General features: G+C 36.4%; 1 pseudogene; it reads left to right on the top strand.

Moving 5' to 3' along the window:
- Positions 1–425: 425 nt before the first annotated feature.
- On the top strand, positions 426–15,642 carry LOC102979059 (mitogen-activated protein kinase 6-like; annotated as a pseudogene).
- The last annotated feature ends 3,730 nt before the right edge of the window (positions 15,643–19,372 follow it).

Genomic DNA, 19,372 nt, shown 5'->3' with positions numbered 1-19,372 from the left:
GAGGTCTGTCAACTATTTTACTTATTGGGAACGACATCTGAGAAATGAGGTTGTTACTACATGGGGTTTTAAATGCATGTTTGATGGGGTTCACTGATGAACCCTGATGGGGGTAGGGGGTGAGAGTGTAGGGGGTTGGGTACCATGATTCGCAGCTTTTCACCTTTGTTTCAGACAAAATTGATTTGCCGTTATATGGTTTGTATGCTGGACTACTGTATGAACTTAACTGGAGACAAGCATTGGTAGTTTACTTCTCTTTTACACAAAGGTTTGTGGATGGTTTTTCTCTAACAATACCTGAGGATGAGAATAATAATTCTGAATTTCTTTCCCAGAAGGGAAGAGGTTTAATCAATGAAAACAGAAGAGTGCACTTCAAGAGAAAAGAGCACATGATTGTATAAGGACTTTTTTATGGCTTTATGCACACTGATGACTGTCAGTGGATTCAGAATCCCAGAGTGATGCTGGGTGCTGAGATAGACAAGTCGTCAGCTGTTTCAGCCGTGATTGCAACCCCTCCTCTCACTGAACTCCAGACACCAATTATGAGGATGCAAAATTTCAAGGACTTGTTTAACAGCATATCTGTCAGCACATTACCCCAAACCTACACTTGCGATTCTGCATTGCCTTTAGCCTGCTTTATACACTATGTTTCTGCCTTGAGATTCAAGATAACACCTGTTCCTCTTGCAACATTTACCTCCCTTTTCACAAGAGCAAACTTGACTTTGATAAGAACGAAAGACAGCATCAGAGATAAAGCAGCTTTGGTCTTAGAAATCAGCATGCAGGAGTATGCATGCAGTGCTTCTAGGGCAGTAGAAGGAGGGTGGAATGAGCAACCAGGAGCCTTTGCAACTGCTCAGAATATATCACGGGTACAAAGAGAACTGGGGATTCCATTGAAGAAGAGTAAATATCAAGATTCTACAAACAATAAAGGCTGGAGAGGGTGTGGAGAAAAGGGAACCCTCTTGCACTGTTGGTGGGAATGTAAATTGATACAGTCACTATGGAGAACAGTATGGAGGTTCCTTAAAAAACTAAAAATAGAGCTACCAGATGATCCAGCAATCCCACTCCTGGGCACATACCCTGAGAAAACCGTAATTCAAAGAGTCATGTACCACAATGTTCATTGCAGCACTATTTACAATAGCCAGGACATGGAAGCAACCTAAGTGTCCATCGACAGATGAATGGATAAAGAAGATGTGGCACAGATATACAATGGAATATTACTCAGCCATAAAAAGGAATGAAATTGGGTCATTTTTATAGATGTGGATGGACCTAGAGTCTGTTATGCAGAGTGAAGTAAGCCAGAAAGAGAAAACCAAATATTGTATATTAACACATATATGTGGAGTCTAGAAAAATGGCACAGATGAACCTATTTGCAGGGCAGGAATAGAGACGCAGATGTAGAGAACGGATGGGTGGACACAGCAGGGTAAAGGGGGATGGGGCGAATTGGGAGATGAGGATTGACATATGTACGCGACCATGTGTAAAATAGATCTAGTGGGAACCTGCAGTGTAGCACAGGGAGCTCAGCTCGGTGCTCTGTGATGACCTAGAGGGGCGGGATGGGGTGGGGTGGGAGGGAGGCCCAGGAGGGAGGCGTATATGTATACATAGAGCTGATTCACTTCGTTGTACAGCAGAAACTAACACACCATTGTAAAGCCATTATACTCCAATGAAAAAATTTTTTTAAATAAAATTAAAATTTAAAAAGGTACTCACCATGGCATGCTGTAGAGATTTGATTCCACTCTTTGCCAAGGACCTCTCCAATTTAATACTTAGGGTTATACAGTTAATTACTTCTGTGGATTATGTGTGTATTGCCCTCACCCCCTGCTCTTGTGCTATTTCCCGGTTTAAGTAGCAACAATGACTCAGTGAAGCAAGTTGCTTCGGTTGAAAATGAAAATATCACTCACAGAGTAAAACGTGGGCATTCACTCTCTGAAAGCTGAGATATGGGCCGGAGTTGGGCTATGGAGATAAAAAATAAAGGAATGGGGCTTCCCTGGTGGCGCAGTGGTTGCGCGTCCGCCTGCCGATGCGGGGGAACCGGGTTCGCGCCCCGGTCCGGGAGGATCCCACGTGCCGCGGAGCGGCTGGGCCCGTGAGCCGTGGCCGCTGAGCCTGCGCGTCCGGAGCCTGTGCTCCGCAACGGGAGAGGCCACAACGGTGAGAGGCCCGCGTACCGCAAAAAAAAAAAAAAAAAAAAAGAAATAAAGGAATGACGTACTTTGCAGAGAAAACAAGTCCCGACTCTCCAAGGCCTAGTCAGGGGAGCGGGGGGCGGGGGTGGTGTCAAGAAGGGATCTTGGCAAAGGGAAGAGGTGAAGCACATTCTGGGAAACAGAATGCAAAACGCTTTTCTCATGAAGACTTCAAGTGAGAATGCCCCAGCAGCTCTTGAATGAGCCCCCTGGCCACAGCCGGAGCAGAGGATTGGGGCCCCGGGTGCTGTCTGACCGAGGGGGCGCTGTGATCATCCTTTTCCTGGTACCCGCTCCCACTGGGCTAGACTTCTGACAGTTCCCAGTAGCTGGAACTGCGGTGCATACACAGCCTGGAGGTGCTGACCACTTCAGGTCAAGTTCCTTTTCACTTAACAGAGGAAACCGTTGAAATGTGGGCAGATGCTTAGAGAACGTGAACTGTGCTGATATTTGGGGTGAAGCTGCTATGAAAAGTACGTCCTCTCTTTGGAGGTATCTTAAAATAGATTTGAATGACCTAAGGATACATGTTGCTTAACAAGTAATAACATCAGTGTGTACAGACAAGCCCAAGACATCTCTCTGAAGTTTTGACTGACTTACATTTTCTAAATTTTTTGGCCTCAGAAGCACCCTAGATCATCCTTTGATGCATTTGGTAATTAAATCCAAAATGAGAAAACGTGGAAATATAGTTTCTAAAGCTACAAGTTTGCGATATTTACTTAGAGAAGTTAAGAATCTGACGACGCACACACCGTTGTGGTCACTTTTCCAATTGTATTATTTATTATAAACTTTTCTTAATTTTTAATACGGCATTGTACACGAGAATTCAGACAGGGATTAAGACTAGTCCCTCATAATATGTTCAATAAATGTGACATGTTAAAATTTAATTTTAAGTAAAGCAACAGTTGAAGTGTTTAACTTACCAAATCCACAGACCTAGTTCCATCTAGTGTATTTAGAATGTAGTCTGTCCTACTAAAAAAGTGAATTCTCTGTATTCTATAATTAGGCCTTTTTATGCAAATGTCTTTCCTGGTGAATTGCAAGGCTTGGATTTGTAGGTCAACAGTCTAGGTGAGGAGCAGATTAGTTTTAAACACTGTTAATTCACTATTGATCTCTTTTAAACGCTTTGGCACCTGGTGCAGAAACGCCTTTCGAATAATTTATTCATGTCCATTATGAACTTTCAGAAAATCTTTATTCTGCACCTGTTATGTTTGAGCTGCTTATATTCAGTGTACCCTACGCTCACCCCACCCTGTTATTGATATTTCTTCCATACAACTTGCATCTTATTAGTACGATGAATAGTAATTTTCACTAGGATTAATATGATTTTGTTTATTTTAGATCTTTTCTTTTCCAATGTGTAGCTTTAAGGTCATGTCCTTTTTGAGGATGAGTTTTTCATCTGTCTCCCAAGCAAGGCACTCTTCAGTAGAAAATAGCAATGCAGGATTCTTTTCACATGAGGAAGACTTAATGGTATTTCCCCCAAACTAGACTGCATTGTTTCAGAGCCAATGTGGCCTTTCCTTCAACCATAAGGCACTAATTATCTGTGTATACTTTGAGTTGCTGCCACAATAAGGTAGCCAAAGAAATGGAATCCTCCTAATTAAAAAATATTCACGAATGCAATGACACATGAAATTATTCCCTCTAAAATATCCCTGTGTATTTACTTTTGTAATTATTCTTTAATTAATAGAGGTAGTGGTCATATAAAAATTCAAAGCAAATTCATATTAAATTAAAAATCTTGCAAAATATAGCATTTTATGAGTTAAAATGATGTTGGATTACCACTTAAATCACTAGAATAGTTAAGTTATGAATTAGAAAGCTTAAAAATTAAAAAATGAGATAGTTGTATAAAAATAATTTAAAATCTAAGGATGTAAAAGCATCCCAAGCTTTGATGAAACATATTACATTCTTAAAAATTAAATGTTCTGGCTTTTAATACTATAATAATTTATTATACAATTAATATTTAGGTGTATCTGCTTCTGCTTTAGCCATTTTTTAAATTAATTTTATTGGACTATAGTTGATTTACAATGTTGTGTTAGTTTCAGGTGTACAGCAAAGTGAATCAGTTATACATATACATACATCCGTTCTTTTTTAGATTACTTTCCCATATAGGTCTTTACAGAGTATTGAGTAGAGTTCCCTGTGCTATACAGTAGGTTCTTATTAGTTATCTATTTTATATATAGTAATGTGTATGTGTCAAACCCAATCTCCCAATTTATCCCTCCTTCCTCCATCCCCTTAGGTAACCATAAGTTTGTTTTCTACATCTGTGACTCTATTTCTGCTTTGTGAAAAAGTTCATTTGCATTAGCAATTTTTAATGTTAATGTCATTATCATCTACTCATTTGTCCAAATCAAATATCTGGGAATTAATCTCCGCTTCAAAGTGTACTTTAGTTTCGATGTTCATTATTTTCCACATTTGCTGATTTTCACCTCTTGAGGCTTCTCCAATCCATGCAGCACGGAGAGGGGTCTAGGGCAGCCTCTCATCAACCATCACTTCATCCCTGCAAGCATTTACTAACCCTCTTATCATGATGTGTTTACATTTCTCACTCTCTTACTAAATTATCACTTCCTGAATTGTAGGGACCAAGTTCTGTTCATAAGCCCGTTCCCAGTACGTATTACTATTTTGTGTTTAAAAAAAAATCTGCCAAAATATTGTTAAAATATCTGTTGAGGTCAGAATGGGAACAAAAGAAATACAATTTCCAGATCAACAGAGTGGGAAACTGTGTTAATTTGCAACGTGAGATTAATTGAAGAAAACAGCCATTGGTTTTCCAGTCTGGCTTTCATCCTGCTGTAAAATGACTAACCAGATTGATGGGTTTAGAAGTAAGTGGTTTCAATGAGGATGTGTAATCTGTGAGTGACAGTATGTTGTTAGAAGCTTGGAGTGAAAAACAAGAGATAAATATAATGATAATTTGTTGGAAAGGAGGAAGAAGAGGAAATCTGATTTTTGTTTTATAGTTTGTGTGCTTTTAATGATTCTGCATATTTTTTTTTTACCATTTGAGAAATTAACGAAACTGATTCTTACTGAGAGTGTGGAGTAAGCATTGTGCCTTTCTGTATAATCTTTTCTTCAAAATCTGTTTGCTGTGGATGTACAATCTTAATACATTGAATCTCCCTCTCAACTGCTATGTCTCAACTACTTTTGCTTTCACCAGTGATAACAAAAATTTATTTGGGTATGTTTCTAAATTTTTATGGAGCTATAATACTCGGAAATCAATAAATCTTCTCACATTGGAAAATCTATCCTATGTAGAATTTTTAAAATCTTATTAACTAGATGTATCAACCGTGGAAAATTATTAATATAGTACATGTGGAGTCACATAAGTAAATTCTCAAAATACGAGACACCCTGGATTTAGGAAACATATTTCTCTGCTTAAGGCACATTCATCTACACACTTTTCAAATTTGTCCTGGGTTTTGCTTGAATACACATTCAGACATTGAATGTGTTTCTTAAACCAAACCCAGGGGTTTAATCCTGTGGTTCAAGATGGTTGAGCTGATTATAGACCTAAATGTAAACCCTAAAACTATAAAACTTTTCAAAGAAAATTTAGAAGAAAAATCTTTCTTACAGTATTTCTTAGGTCATGAAAACACAAACTATAAAAGAAAAACAGTGATAAGGAAATCTAATCAAAATTAACGAGTACTGCTCCTCAAAAGAGAGTTAAGAAAATGAAAAGTAAACTATAGTCTCAGAGAAAGTATTAGCAAAACGTGTATCTGATAAAGGACTTATATTCAGAATATATGATGTATACTTCCAACTCAGTAATAAGACAAATGACTCAATACTAATGGGTAAAAGATCTGAACAAATACTTCACTAAAGTAGGTAAATGAATGGCTATGCGCAACATACTTAGTCATTAAATACAATCTAAATTAAATTACAAATTAAATGCAAATTATAATGACAATTAAATGTCACTATACACCCATTAGAGTGGCTCACATAAAAAATCATGGCTGTAGCAAGCAACACATACCCTCCTACGTTGCTGCTGGGATGAAAATAAATGGTGTGTCCAATTTAGACACTAGCTTCACAGTGCGTTCCATAGGTAAATGTACAGGTAAATGTCACCACATGACTCAACAGTCCCTCTTTTTGATATTTACCCAAGATTAATTAAAATATAAACACACAAATACTTACATTCAGTTTTTTAATATCAGTCCATTCATATTCCTCCCAAAATGAAAATGTCTATCAACTTGTGAACAGATAAAAAATGTGGTGAAAATATATACAATTGAAAGCTTTTAATGAAAAAACAAAGAAAAATGCTGCTACAAAAAATAGCATGGGTGAAATGCAAAAGAAATTTGTTCATGGCAAAAACAAGACACATGGATGAATATATACTTTATGATTCTATTTATGAAACTCAAAAAAGTCATAACTCTTAGCAGATTAGTCATTTCCAGATGGGTGGGGTATGTGGATTTAGTAATCATGGCTGTGTGGTAACTGTTATCCAACTTTATATACTTATCAATAGCATTTGAATTGTATACTTAAAAAGAGTGTATTTCCTTGTATGTGTTAACGGGTTCAAGCTTGTACCGCTTGCTGCATGACAGGCCAATAAATTGAGTTGTTGGTGCAAAGAATAGCGACTTTTTCGGAAAACCAGCAGACAGAGAAGATGGTGGACTAGCTTCCCAGAGAACCATCTTCCCTGAGTTAGAATTCAGTCTTCTTTTATATTAAAAGGGAAGGGGTGTGTAGCTTGTTTGAAAACTTCTTAGTGTCAGATCATTTGTTCTTACAGCTGTCCACACAAGTCTGGTCATGATGTTCAAGTAAACCTCCAATAAGACGAATGTTATTCTCTGTTCTGCAACTTTTTATCTCTATATGAATGGAGAAGTGTTACACCTTTAAAGGCCAGATACTTGAGAATGGGCCATCCTGTATATTTCAGGCTAGAGGCAACAATCTTAACTTGTAGCGAAAGCAATAGAATACAAAGGTTAAAGAAAAAGAAGGAGATCTAATATGGAGTCAGATGTATTCTTCCCTATTACACATGTATATTAAAACTCCAAAAGCTAAAAATATTTTACAAATATATTTTAAAAATTGGTGAGCAAGAATCCCTTCTTGACTTACATTAATCAAATCAAACATTTTGTACAATTATTATTTGTTTATAATTTATCATATTTAATTTGGGAAATAAAGAGAACTTCATAATAGGACAAAATTACACATAGGGTGATAATAATGAAATAATTTTATTTTCCATACGTCACTCGGCAAATGGACTGATATGCTGCTTGTCAGCTTTTATAAATTAAATGCTCATGATAAAATGTCTAAGACAACCAATAAATAATAGAAAAAGACTATGTAACATAGCTACTATCACTTAAAAGAGACATATAAGGAGAAAAATACAGGTATACTCCTTTTATTGCACTTTACTTTATTGTGCTTTGTGGATACTTCATTTTTTACAAACTGAATGTTTGTGACAACCCTGAGTCTAGCAAGTCTATTGGCGCCATTTTTCCAACAGCATTTGTTCACATTGTGTCTCTGTGTTAGCAATTCTTGCAATATTTCAGACTTTTTCATTATTGTTATATGATTTTGGTGATCTGTGATTCGTGATCTTTGATGTTACTATTGTAATTGTTTTGGGGACACCACAAACCTCACCCATATAAGGTCAGGAATTTAATCTTCAGTGTTGTGTGTGTTCTGACTACCCCACCAATCGACCATTCCCCTGTCCCTCTCCCTCTCCTCAGGCCTCCCTATTGTACACAAAACTATTTAAACTAGGACAATTAATAACCCCACAATGGTCTCTAAGTGTTCAAGTGAAAGTAAAAGTCACATATATCTCATTTTAAATCGAAAGCTAGAAATGATTAAGCTTATGTGAAAGCCAAGATAGGCTGAGAGCCACGACTCTTTCACCAAACAGTTAGCCAAGTTCTGAATGCAGAGGAAAATTTCTTGAAGGAAATTACAAGTTGAATCTAAAATATGATACAAACAAACTTATTTACGAAACAGAAACAGACTCATAGACATAGAAAACAAACTTATGGTTACCAAAAGGGAAAGGGGGTGGGGGAGGGATAAATTAGGAGTTAAGGATTAACATATAGACACTACTATATATAAAATAGATAACCAACAGAAACCTATTATATAGCACAGGGAACTATATTCAATATCCATAATAAACCATAATGAAAAATAATATGAAAAAGAATTATATATAACTGAATCACTTTGCTGTATGCTTGAAACTAATACAACATTGTAAATCAACTATACTTCAATTTTTTAAAAATGTGCTACTTCAGTGAACACACAAATTATAAAAAAGTGAAACAGCCTTATTGCTGTTGTGAAGAAAATTTTAGTGGTCTCAGTAGAAGACCAAACCAGCCACAACATTCCCTTAATCCAAAGCCTAATCCAGAGCAGGGCCACAACTCTTCAATTCTCTGAAGGCTGAGAGAGGTGAGGAAGCTGCAGAAGAAAAGTCTGAAGGTAGCTGAGGTTGGTTCATGAGGTTTAAGGAAAGAAGCTATCTTCATAACATAAATGCAAGGTGAGACAGTAAGTGTTGATGCAGAAGCTGTAGCAAGTTATCCCAAAGATCTAGCTAAGATAATTAATGAAGGTGGCTGCACTGAACAACAGATTTTCAGTGTAGACAAAACAGCCTTCTATAGGAAGAAGATGCCATCTAGGACTTTTATAGCTAAAGAGGAGAAGTCAATGCCTAGCTTCAAAGCTTCAAAGGACAGGCTAACTCTCTTGTTAGGGGCTAATGTATCTGGTGACTTCAAGTTGAAGCCAATGTTCATTTACCATCTGAAAATCCTAGGACCCTCAACAATTATGCTCAATCTACTTTTCCTGTGCTTTATCAATGGAATGGCAAAGACTGAATAGTAGCACATCTGTTTACAACATGGTTGACTGACTATTGTAAGCCTACTGTTAAGACCTACTGCTCAGAAAAAAAAAAAAAAAGATTCCCTTCAAAATATTACTGCGCATGGACAACACACCTCGTTATTCAAGAGCTCTGATGGAGATGGACAGTGAGATTCATGTTGCTTTCATGCCTGCTAACACAGCATCCATTCTGCAACCCATGGATCAAGGAGGAATTTCTATTTTCAAGTTTCATTACTTAAGAAATGCATTTAGTGAGACTATAGCTGCCACAGATAGTGATTCCTCTGATGGATCTGGGAAAAGTCAACTGTAAACTTTCTGGAAAGGATTCACTCTTCTAGATACCAATAAGAGGATTCATGGGAAGAAGTCAAAATATCAACATTAACAAGAATTTGGAAGAAGTTGATTCTAACCCTCATGGACGACTTTGAGATGTTCAAGACTTCAGTGGAGGAAGTAACTGCAGATGTGGTTGAAACAGCAGGAGAACTAGAATAAGAAGTGGAGGCTGACCTAAGTGTCCATTGACAGATGAATGGATAAAGAAGATGTGACACGTATATACAATGGAATGTTACTCAGCCATAAAAAGAAACGAAACTGAGTTATTTGTAGTGAGGTGGATGGACCTAGAGTCTGTCATACAGAGTGAAGTAAGTCAGAAAGAGAAAAACAAATACCATATGCTAACACATATATATGGAATCTAGAAAAAAAAAAAGGTGCTGAAGAACCTAGGGACAGGACAAGAATAAAGATGCAGATGTAGAGGATGGACTTGAGGACACGGCGAGGGGAAAGGGTAAGCTGGGACGAAGTGAGAGAGTGGCATGGAGTTATATATACTACCAAATGTAAAATAGCTAGCTAGAGGGAAGCAGCTGCATAGCACAGGGAGATCAGCTCGGTGCTTTGTGACCACCTAGAGAGGTGGGATAGGGAGGGAGATGCAAGAGGGAGGGGATATGGGGATATACGTACATGTATAGCTGATTCACTTTGTTATAAAGCAGAAACTAACACACCATTGTAAAGCAATTATACTCCAATAAAGATGTAAAAAAAAAAGAAGTGGAGCCTGAAGAGGTGAGTGAATTGCTGCCATCTCTGGATGAGGGGTTGCCTCTTCTGTAAGAGCAAAGAAAGTGGTTCCTTGCGATGGAATCTACTCTGGGTGAAGATGCTATGAGGATGGTTGAAATGACAACAAAGGATTTAGAATATTATCTAAACTTAGTGGATAAAGCAGAAGCAGGGTTTGAGAGGATTGATTCCAATTCTGAAAGGAGTTCTACTATGGATAAAATGCTGTCAAACAGCATTGCATGCAGCAGTGAAAGTGTTCATAAAAGGAAGAGTCAATCGATGTGGCAGACTCCACTGTTGTCTTGTTTTAAGAAATTTCCAGTCACCCCAGCCTTCAGCAGCCACCATCGAGGCAGCACCCTCCACCAGCAAAAAGATTACAACTCTCTAAAGGCTAAGATGATGGTTAGCATTTTTAGCAAAGAAAGTATTTTTTTTTAATTTTTTTTATTTTTTTGAAAGTATTTTTTAAATTAAGGTATATGAATTGTTTTTTAAGACATAATGCTATTGCATACTTAACAGACATCAGGATACTATAAGCGTAACTTTTATATGCACTGGGAAAACAAAAAATTTGTGGGATTTGCCTTATTGCAATATTTGCTTTATTGCAGTGGTCTGTAACCAAACCCGAAATAGGTATGAGGTGTGCGTGTATAGAAAACCCAAAAGCAACAAGTGATGTTTGAAAAGAAATCTGAATATTTTTATTACCACAGGGGATTTAAACTAATTGTGCCAAGTAAAAGACTAGGATACCAGATTATATATGAAAATCTAGTAGCATGCTATTTATAAGATACACACTAAAATCATAAGACTATAGAAAGCTTGAAAATAAAAGGATGGAAAAGACACAAGAGGGAAAAAAATAGTTGAGTTTGTTACTGGACAAAACAGTCAGTTAACTAAGTAAGCAAAAAATAAAATAGTCTAAAACTACATAAATTTTCACAACAGTAGAAAAAAAAGAAAAATTCACCATTGCAGTATGTAACTGTACCATATCTCTCTTAATTATTTGTTTTGCAGGCAAGAATTTAGTGAAGATATAAAAATTTTGAACAACACAAATGGTGACTTCCATTTATTGAAAATATTAAACTATGAATATAATAGATTGTGAATTACTTGAGCACACATTGAACATGTACAAACTGGCCATTTTCTAAAATAAAAAGCAATTTTTGATAACTATCAAAATTAAGAATGTATAAAACTCCTCCTCTTATGATAAGACAAGTAAATTTTAACAGCCAATAAAAGACAGTAAACAACAACAAAAATCTCTGTGCTTGAAAATTTAAAAGCACACTGCTAAAAACCTCAGTCCGAAAATAATTCATGGTGATAATTTATAAAATAAGTAGAATATAATATATATGCATATCAATGAATGTGATATACAGTGACAATAATTCTTAGAGGGAAATATCATAATTTTTTCTAATAAAATGATATTTAAAAATAATGACCTTATCATTTGAATTAAGATGTCAGTAAAATAATAAGGAAAATATTATATTGAAGAAGAAATTAATGATACAGAACACTAAGTTATAATAGACAATATCAACAAAGCCAAATGTTAATCCTTTTATATGACTAATTAAATAAAAAAATATTTTTGAAGGGAGTTAAGAAACAAAAATGAGAAAGCATACCTAATGTAATAATTTTAGTACAATGTGTTTATTTTTAGTGCAATTTATTTAATGCAATTTATTGCTACAATTGTAGCACACATTTAAAAATGGATGAGAATGCTATTAAAAACTTCAAGGCAATGTATTTGTAGCTTAGATGAGATGGATAACTTTCTAGGAAAATAGAGTTAATTAAAATAAATTCAAGTAAGAATGCTTAACTAATACTGTAACCAACTTAAAAAAGAATCAATTTTAAGCATTTTCCTAAAGCAAGTAAATTGATATACTATGTAAATTCTTTTCAAAATATGAGGAAACTGGTCATTCTTTGTATATTTAAGTTTCTTTCTCATAGAATACAAAAAAAACCCAGAACACCTCCCAAATATTTTTATGAGGTCTGCACAACTGCTTTAACAAAATTAGACACATGCAGGAAAAGAAAAGTTTTCTGAATTATTGCATTTATGGATATAGATTTTTAAAAAATCTTAAAATGTTAGCAAACACAAACCATGTGCAAAAATCCAATATATTATGAAATGGAGTTAACCTACAAATATTGGGACAGTTTTTAACAAAATGTGGTGCTTTACCATATTTACACATTAAAGTAGAAAGACATATGAGCATCTCAGTAAGTGTAGGAAAAGTATTGACAAATTTCAACATTTATTTTTGAAATCAGTTCAGTACTGGTACTTATGCTGATAATGTGTATCTACATAATTCTTTCAGAAATTATAATTCTCAACAGTGAAATTTTAGAAGAATTCACTCTAAATAAAGAACAAAATTAAAATGTGCACTTTCCTTGCTTTCTGACCCCAACTAGTATTTCCAATGAAAAAAGAAAATAAATATTATAAGAATGATAAAGAAAACAAATCTGTGAATATTGTGGAAGATGTGACTATCTTCGTTGAGAATCCAAAATAGTATACCAACAAATGATTAGAAATAATAGACAAATTTAACAGAGTAACTGCTTGAAGATCAATATACAAGGGTCAACTAAATTTTAGAAACTAACAGGAAGCATATAGAAAATTCAATATTTATTTCATTAAAAAGTACCTCAGTAACTAATTAAAACTTTTCTGGAAAATATAATTTATTTATTTATTTCCTAATTGATATTCAGACACAGTACTATTCCAATTAAAATCCCAGCAAGATTTTGCTAAACTTTGGCAAGATCTTTCTCATATTTATATACAAAGCGTATGGACTAGGGAAATTGTTCTACCAGATAGGAAAGTTGATTTTAAACCTAGGATAGTTGAGACTGTGAGTTAAAGGGGTAGTCAAATGAAATGATAGAACAGCAAAAAAAAAATCTCAGGAGCCGACATACTTATGTGAAAACTCAGATGTTTCAGACTTCCCTTTGCATGGCATAAGGGAAATGATCCTACAAATAATTTGTTATTTTTAGAGGAATATTGAAGTTAGATCTTTAGTTTTCACTATATATACTAGAAAATAATTGCTGATGGATTAATCCCTTGAATGAGATGCAACGTTTTTAGTCATTTAGAAGAAAGCATGGCTTTTTGGTTCATTTTATGTGTATGAATCACAGCACTGAAATCAATTCACATGATGATCCAAATATAAAGAGAAAAATACTTTGTGTAGTAAGCAAGCGACTTTGGTCTTGCATGGATCATGGATCCCCATTATTCCCATAAGGGTCATCTTTCTGAAGGATTGGTTACTAAATGGTACAGATCTCCACGTCTTTTACTTTCTCCTAATAATTATACTAAAGCCATTGACATGTTGGGCTGCAGGCTGTGTCTTTGCTGAAATGCTGACCGGTAAAACCCTCTTAGCAGGTGCCCATGAACTTGAACAGATGCAGCTGATTTTAGAGTCTCTTCCTGTCGTACATGAGGAAGATTGTCGGGAGCTGCTCAGCGTAATTCCAGTTTACATTAGAAATGACATGACAGAGCCACGCAAACCTTTAACTCGGCTGCTTCCGGGAATTAGTCGAGAAGCACTGGATTTCCTGGAACAAATTTTGACATTTAGCCCCATGGATCGGTTGACAGCAGAAGAAGCACTTTCCCATCCTTACATGAGCATTTATTCTTTTCCAATGGATGAGCCAATTTCAAGTCATTCTTTTCATATTGAAGATGAAGTTGATGATATTTTGCTTATGGATGAAACTCATAGTCACGTTTATAACTGGGAACCATGATTGTCAGTTTTCAGAGCATGATTGGCCTATACATAACAACTTTGATATTGATGAAGTTCAGCTTGACCCAAGAGCTCTGTCCAATGTCACTGATGAAGAAGAAGTACAAGTCGATCCTCGAAAATATTTGGATGGAGATCGTGAAAAGTATTTGGAGGATCCTGCTTTTGACACCAGTTACTCTACTGAGCCTTGTTGACAATACTCAGATCATCATGAAAACAAATATTGTGATCTTGAGTGTAGCCATACTTGTAACTATAAAACGAGGTCATCATCATATACTTAGATAACTTAGTTTGGAGAGAGAGTGAAGTTAATCATTACTATGAACCCAGGCTTATTATAGATCTTTCCAGGTTAAAGCCCAGATAGCTCTAGAGGAAGCGTCACAGCAACTGGCTGAAAAAGAAAGGGAAAAGAATCAGGGATTTGACTTTGATTCCTTTATTGCAGGAACTATTCAACTTAGTTCACAACATGAGCCTACTGATGTTGTTGACAAATTAAATGACTTGAATAGCTCAGCGTCCCAACTAGAATTGAAAAGTTTGATATCCAAGTCAGTAAGCCGAGAAAAACAGGAGAAGGGAATGGCCAATTTGGCTCAATTAGAAGGCTTGTACCAGTCTTCTTGGGATAGCCAGGTTGTGGGAGGTGGGGAGGACTCTTTTCTCATAAATCAGTTTTGCTGTGAGGTAAGGAAAGATGAGCAAATTGAAAAGGAAAACACTTACACCAGTTACCTGGACAAGTTCTTTAGCCGGAAAGAGGATACTGAAATGCTAGAAACTGAGCCGGTAGAGGATGGGAAGCTTGGGGAGAGAGGAAATGAGGAAGGATTTCTGAACAACAGTGGGGAGTTCCTCTTTAACAAGCAGCTTGAATCCATAGGCATCCCACAGTTTCACAGTCCAGTTGGGTCACCACTTAAGTCAACACAGGCCACATTAACACCTTCTGCTATGAAATCTTCCCCTCAGATTCCTCATAAAACATACAGCAGCATTCTGAAACATCTGAACTAAAACACTCAGCGGACATTTCTTTTTGTATTCTTCATGAAATGTGTTTTGTCTTCTTTATTACTAGTGTTTAAGTCATTTTTTTACTTGAATCAGGTGTTATCATTTAGAAAGGATATTTTCTTGGTTTTTAAAATCCAGACTTTTTTTCTACATGTGAGTTGGTTTTCGTTTTAACTGGCATATCGTTTGCGCACAAAAATAAAGAATAGAGCAAAATAATTCAATGCAGGAGGAGACAAAAGAAATGCACTAAGACAAGTAAAAAACATTCTCTCATAGAATAATGATCTGTTTTACAGGAAACAAAAATCTTGCCTCGAAATTTACACAGTGAGACTGTACATAATTGCATGAAAATATCTATTTTTTTCCTAAAACATTTTTCATTCATGAGTATTTTCAAGTTTTTCATAGTGTACACATTTCTTAAAAACACATGATACCAGCAGCAACTGAAAATGAATGCCAAATTTGGTACACATGTGTTATCTACCTCAAGGAACAAAAGTATGTGGCAAAACATATGCCAGCCATAGTGCTTCACAATATGCATTTCTATTTAGCCAGCGTTTATTGTAATAAACTATTCTTAATAAGATTCACTCACCATTTATAAATGTTCTGCTATGCATTCTTTATAGTGAAGTGTTACTACGTCACATCTTATTTATTTTAGCAAATCAGTATATTTTCTGTATTTCATTATAAAAAGTTAACTTAGTTTTTGAAATTTATTTGCAAATACACTTTTTCCATTTGGCACTATGGTTTGTTGCCTACTTAGCTGAATATATAATGTCAGCTTATCCTAAGGCTGTCCATGTACTTAATTTACTTAAGTATTCATTTTAAGTAAAGCACTCACTGTGTACAGGAATTTGTATTTTGGAGGTGTTTGATCTATCTACAAAGAACAATTAGGAATTACTTTATTATAAAATGCTCCTAGAAGTCTTAATTGTGTTTATTTTTTTAAAAAAAGAACTGTAATGTTAGACTTGTGTGCATGGAAGTAATTAAGGTGCATCATTATTGTAGTTTAAAAGTTGTACATGATAAGACGTATTTTGTTTTTACTGTATGTTCTTACTGAATGATCTATTCCCCATCCCAAGGCAAGCATGAATATAATTAGGTTAAATGTAACATGTGGCATTGCAGTCTCTTAGAATTTGTTTCATCTATTTTATTTTATTGAATACTGTCTGTATCTTTGGTTATCCTGTTTGAAGAAAAAGGACAAATAAATCATGGCCGGCAAAAAAAAAAAACAACAAAAAAAAAACCCACCTTAAATGTTGTGAAAAAGTCAGTTGAAGAAACAGTTTGCCACAGGTCCTGAGCATCCTTGCATGATTTTGCTGCATGTGACAGACTGAAAGCTCTCCTGATCTGAGTCAGCTCTATGTAGGTGTTTGACTGTGTAGGTCAAAGGGATTGGTGTAACTACTGTGTAACTAACTGCCTGCTTCCCTGGGTGCGTGTGGAGGGCGTGAAGGAGGACCAGGAGGACGGGCATGTTTGCTGCTTGGTACAGTGTTTGCTCTTGGGTCAACATAGGCAGGACCCTTAGCCCTGAGTCCCTTAGCTGTGAATCCTGTCTACTTTGCATGTGGTATGTATGTGCTTGTCAGAGATAGACACAGCTGAATGCTAGATAGAGCTGGAAGGATGGATTTTCATCATGCTGTACTACTGCTATAAGGAAGAGTCCAGCATGAACTGAATTCAATTCCAATTTGTACAGAGGTGACTCAGTATTTTAAAGGCGCGTGAGCAACGGCGCAGTAGAGTGAGTGAATGAAAAATACAAAAGGAGGACAGGAATGTTGGTCCATGAACCCCATCCGGGTTTGCTAACTGACGTTTATGGAAATTAGGCTCCTCCCCTTCCACAGAGGCTGGGGGACCAGGGCCCTGTCTTCAGGTGTTGGATGGAACAAATAGTACATTCTTTTCGCAGCTTCAGTTTTTTCAGGAAGGCACTTTAAAAGGTGGGACGATCACCCTAGTGATGTGGCCTTGAGGTGTTAGCAACCATGTTAGTGTTTTGTTCAAAACTTCATAAGCCTAGGTGGAGGCTGGTCAAGAACAGGGCTAAGAGGGAGCCTAGTAGAGTTTGGTCAAGGAGGGAGTCCTGTCAGCCTTGACCCAGTTCTTCATTCTCATGGAATTGAGAGCAGCAGAAAGGATGAAAATATGGTAATACTCATGATGTTTGCTGCTGTGTTGTGAGTAATGGTTTCTTCTCTCTTCTTTAGAATTGTCTTGCCTTCGTCAGTACCTGTGACGTGGTGCTGCCGAGCTAACGTGTGCCTTTGCAGGTGGGGTACAATCTCAGACGCTCCACATTCCCGAGAGCCATCAACCTAAAGAGGGTATTTGTGACATCTGGAACCAACACACAGTACACTATACGTAGAAAGAATTTCTGGGAATTAATAAGCAAAGGGAAAAACAACAAAGTAAAAACAGACCTAAGAAAGGATTGGTTGTTTAAAATAGGAGAAAACATGTTAAATAAACAAATAAAAATATGTTCTTAACTTCACGTGTAATTAGTGAAATAAATATAAGTGAGATCACAATAAGATAGAATTTTACACTCATTATTTTGGCCACAAGTAAGATGTGTGACAATAGCCAGTTTTGGATAGGGTATGGAATGAGGAGAAATTTTATAATTTGTTGTTTTGAGTGTACAATGGTAAAAACCACTTTGGAATAGATTAGCATTCAGTACTCTGTAATCCTGCAGTATTTTTTATTATCTTGCAAGTGAAGGGGAGCAGATACACCACTTCAAGTATGACGTAGATATTCAGGACATACCACACCAAATTATGCCACTTTGGTGTATTGATTATTTTGAGCTGTAGGCACTTGGTAAAAAGGTGGTAGAGGGAGAGGCTTTCTCTGAACTCTTTTTATCTGTCCAAACATCACTTCTACAAAAGGAACTGCATGGCCACACATCCACTCCCCAGGAGTTTCATCAACCAGGGAGGATTGACTCTTAATCACAGGAGAGACTAGAAATCAATTCCACACGCAGACAAACTCTGTCACAAACTGTCAGGTCCCCCATCTCTCCTTCTGAGGGCTCATTCATCTTTCCTAAAAATCATTTCCTCTCCCCTAAGTTGTCGACATCCCCCCTCCCCTTTCCCTATTAAAATGGTATTTAAGCCTGAATTCTAAGCCACCTTGGGGAGTAAATGATACACTTTTCCCTGTGTATCTCCCATGTATATGTGAGGTATACGTGTTAATACACTGTGTTTGTTTTCCTCTTGTTAATCTGTCTCTTATGACAGAGTGTCTCAGCCAAGAACTCAAAAGAGTGGAGGGAAGATGATTTTTCTTCCTTACACAAGAATGCAGTAGGGGACAGGTAGGAGGTATTAATAGCAATGTTTATAAGGGAGTGGACTGAATCAGTGGCCCAAATGCCCATTTATGTATATTAAATTAAAGAAACTGTTTGACAGATATGATGTTGAACAAACTAACGCCGTACTCAGTGACATGAATGAGTCTTATAGAAATAAATATGAGTCCCCAAAAGCGAGTCTTAGCACATTACACTTCTTCTATAAAGTCCGAAACACAATTTTAAAAATAAAAATATATGATAAATTGTTGAATGCATACCATGAAGCCAAAATTCAATCTATACATCTGCCTAGACTTACAATGAGGCTCTGTCCCAATAAACCCATAGTAGGTTGAAAATACCATAAGTCAAAAATGCATTTAACACACAATCTAGGACACGTCCTATCTTAGCCCAGCCTGCCTTAAATGTGCTCAGAGCACTTACGTTAGCCTACAGCTGGGAAAGATCGTCTAACACAAGTCCTATTTTGTTATAAGTGTTGAATATCTTATGTAATTTGCTGAATACTGAAAGTGAAAAGCAGACTCGTTGTCTGGGTATGGAATGGTATTACGTGTATCGATTGTTCACCCTTGCAGTCACCTGGCTGATGGGGGACCTGTGCTCACTGCCCCCATCACAAGAGGGTAGCAGGCCATGATCCCTAGCCCAGGAAAAGAGCAAAATTCTAAATTCAAAGTATGGTTTCTACTGAATGCGTATTG

The sequence above is a fragment of the Physeter macrocephalus genome, chromosome 9, assembly GCF_002837175.3.
Source record: "Physeter macrocephalus isolate SW-GA chromosome 9, ASM283717v5, whole genome shotgun sequence".
In the NCBI taxonomy this organism is placed as follows: Eukaryota; Metazoa; Chordata; class Mammalia; order Artiodactyla; family Physeteridae; genus Physeter; species Physeter macrocephalus.
Note: the sequence above shows the minus strand (reverse complement) of the source record. Positions and strands in the feature narration are given on the sequence as shown.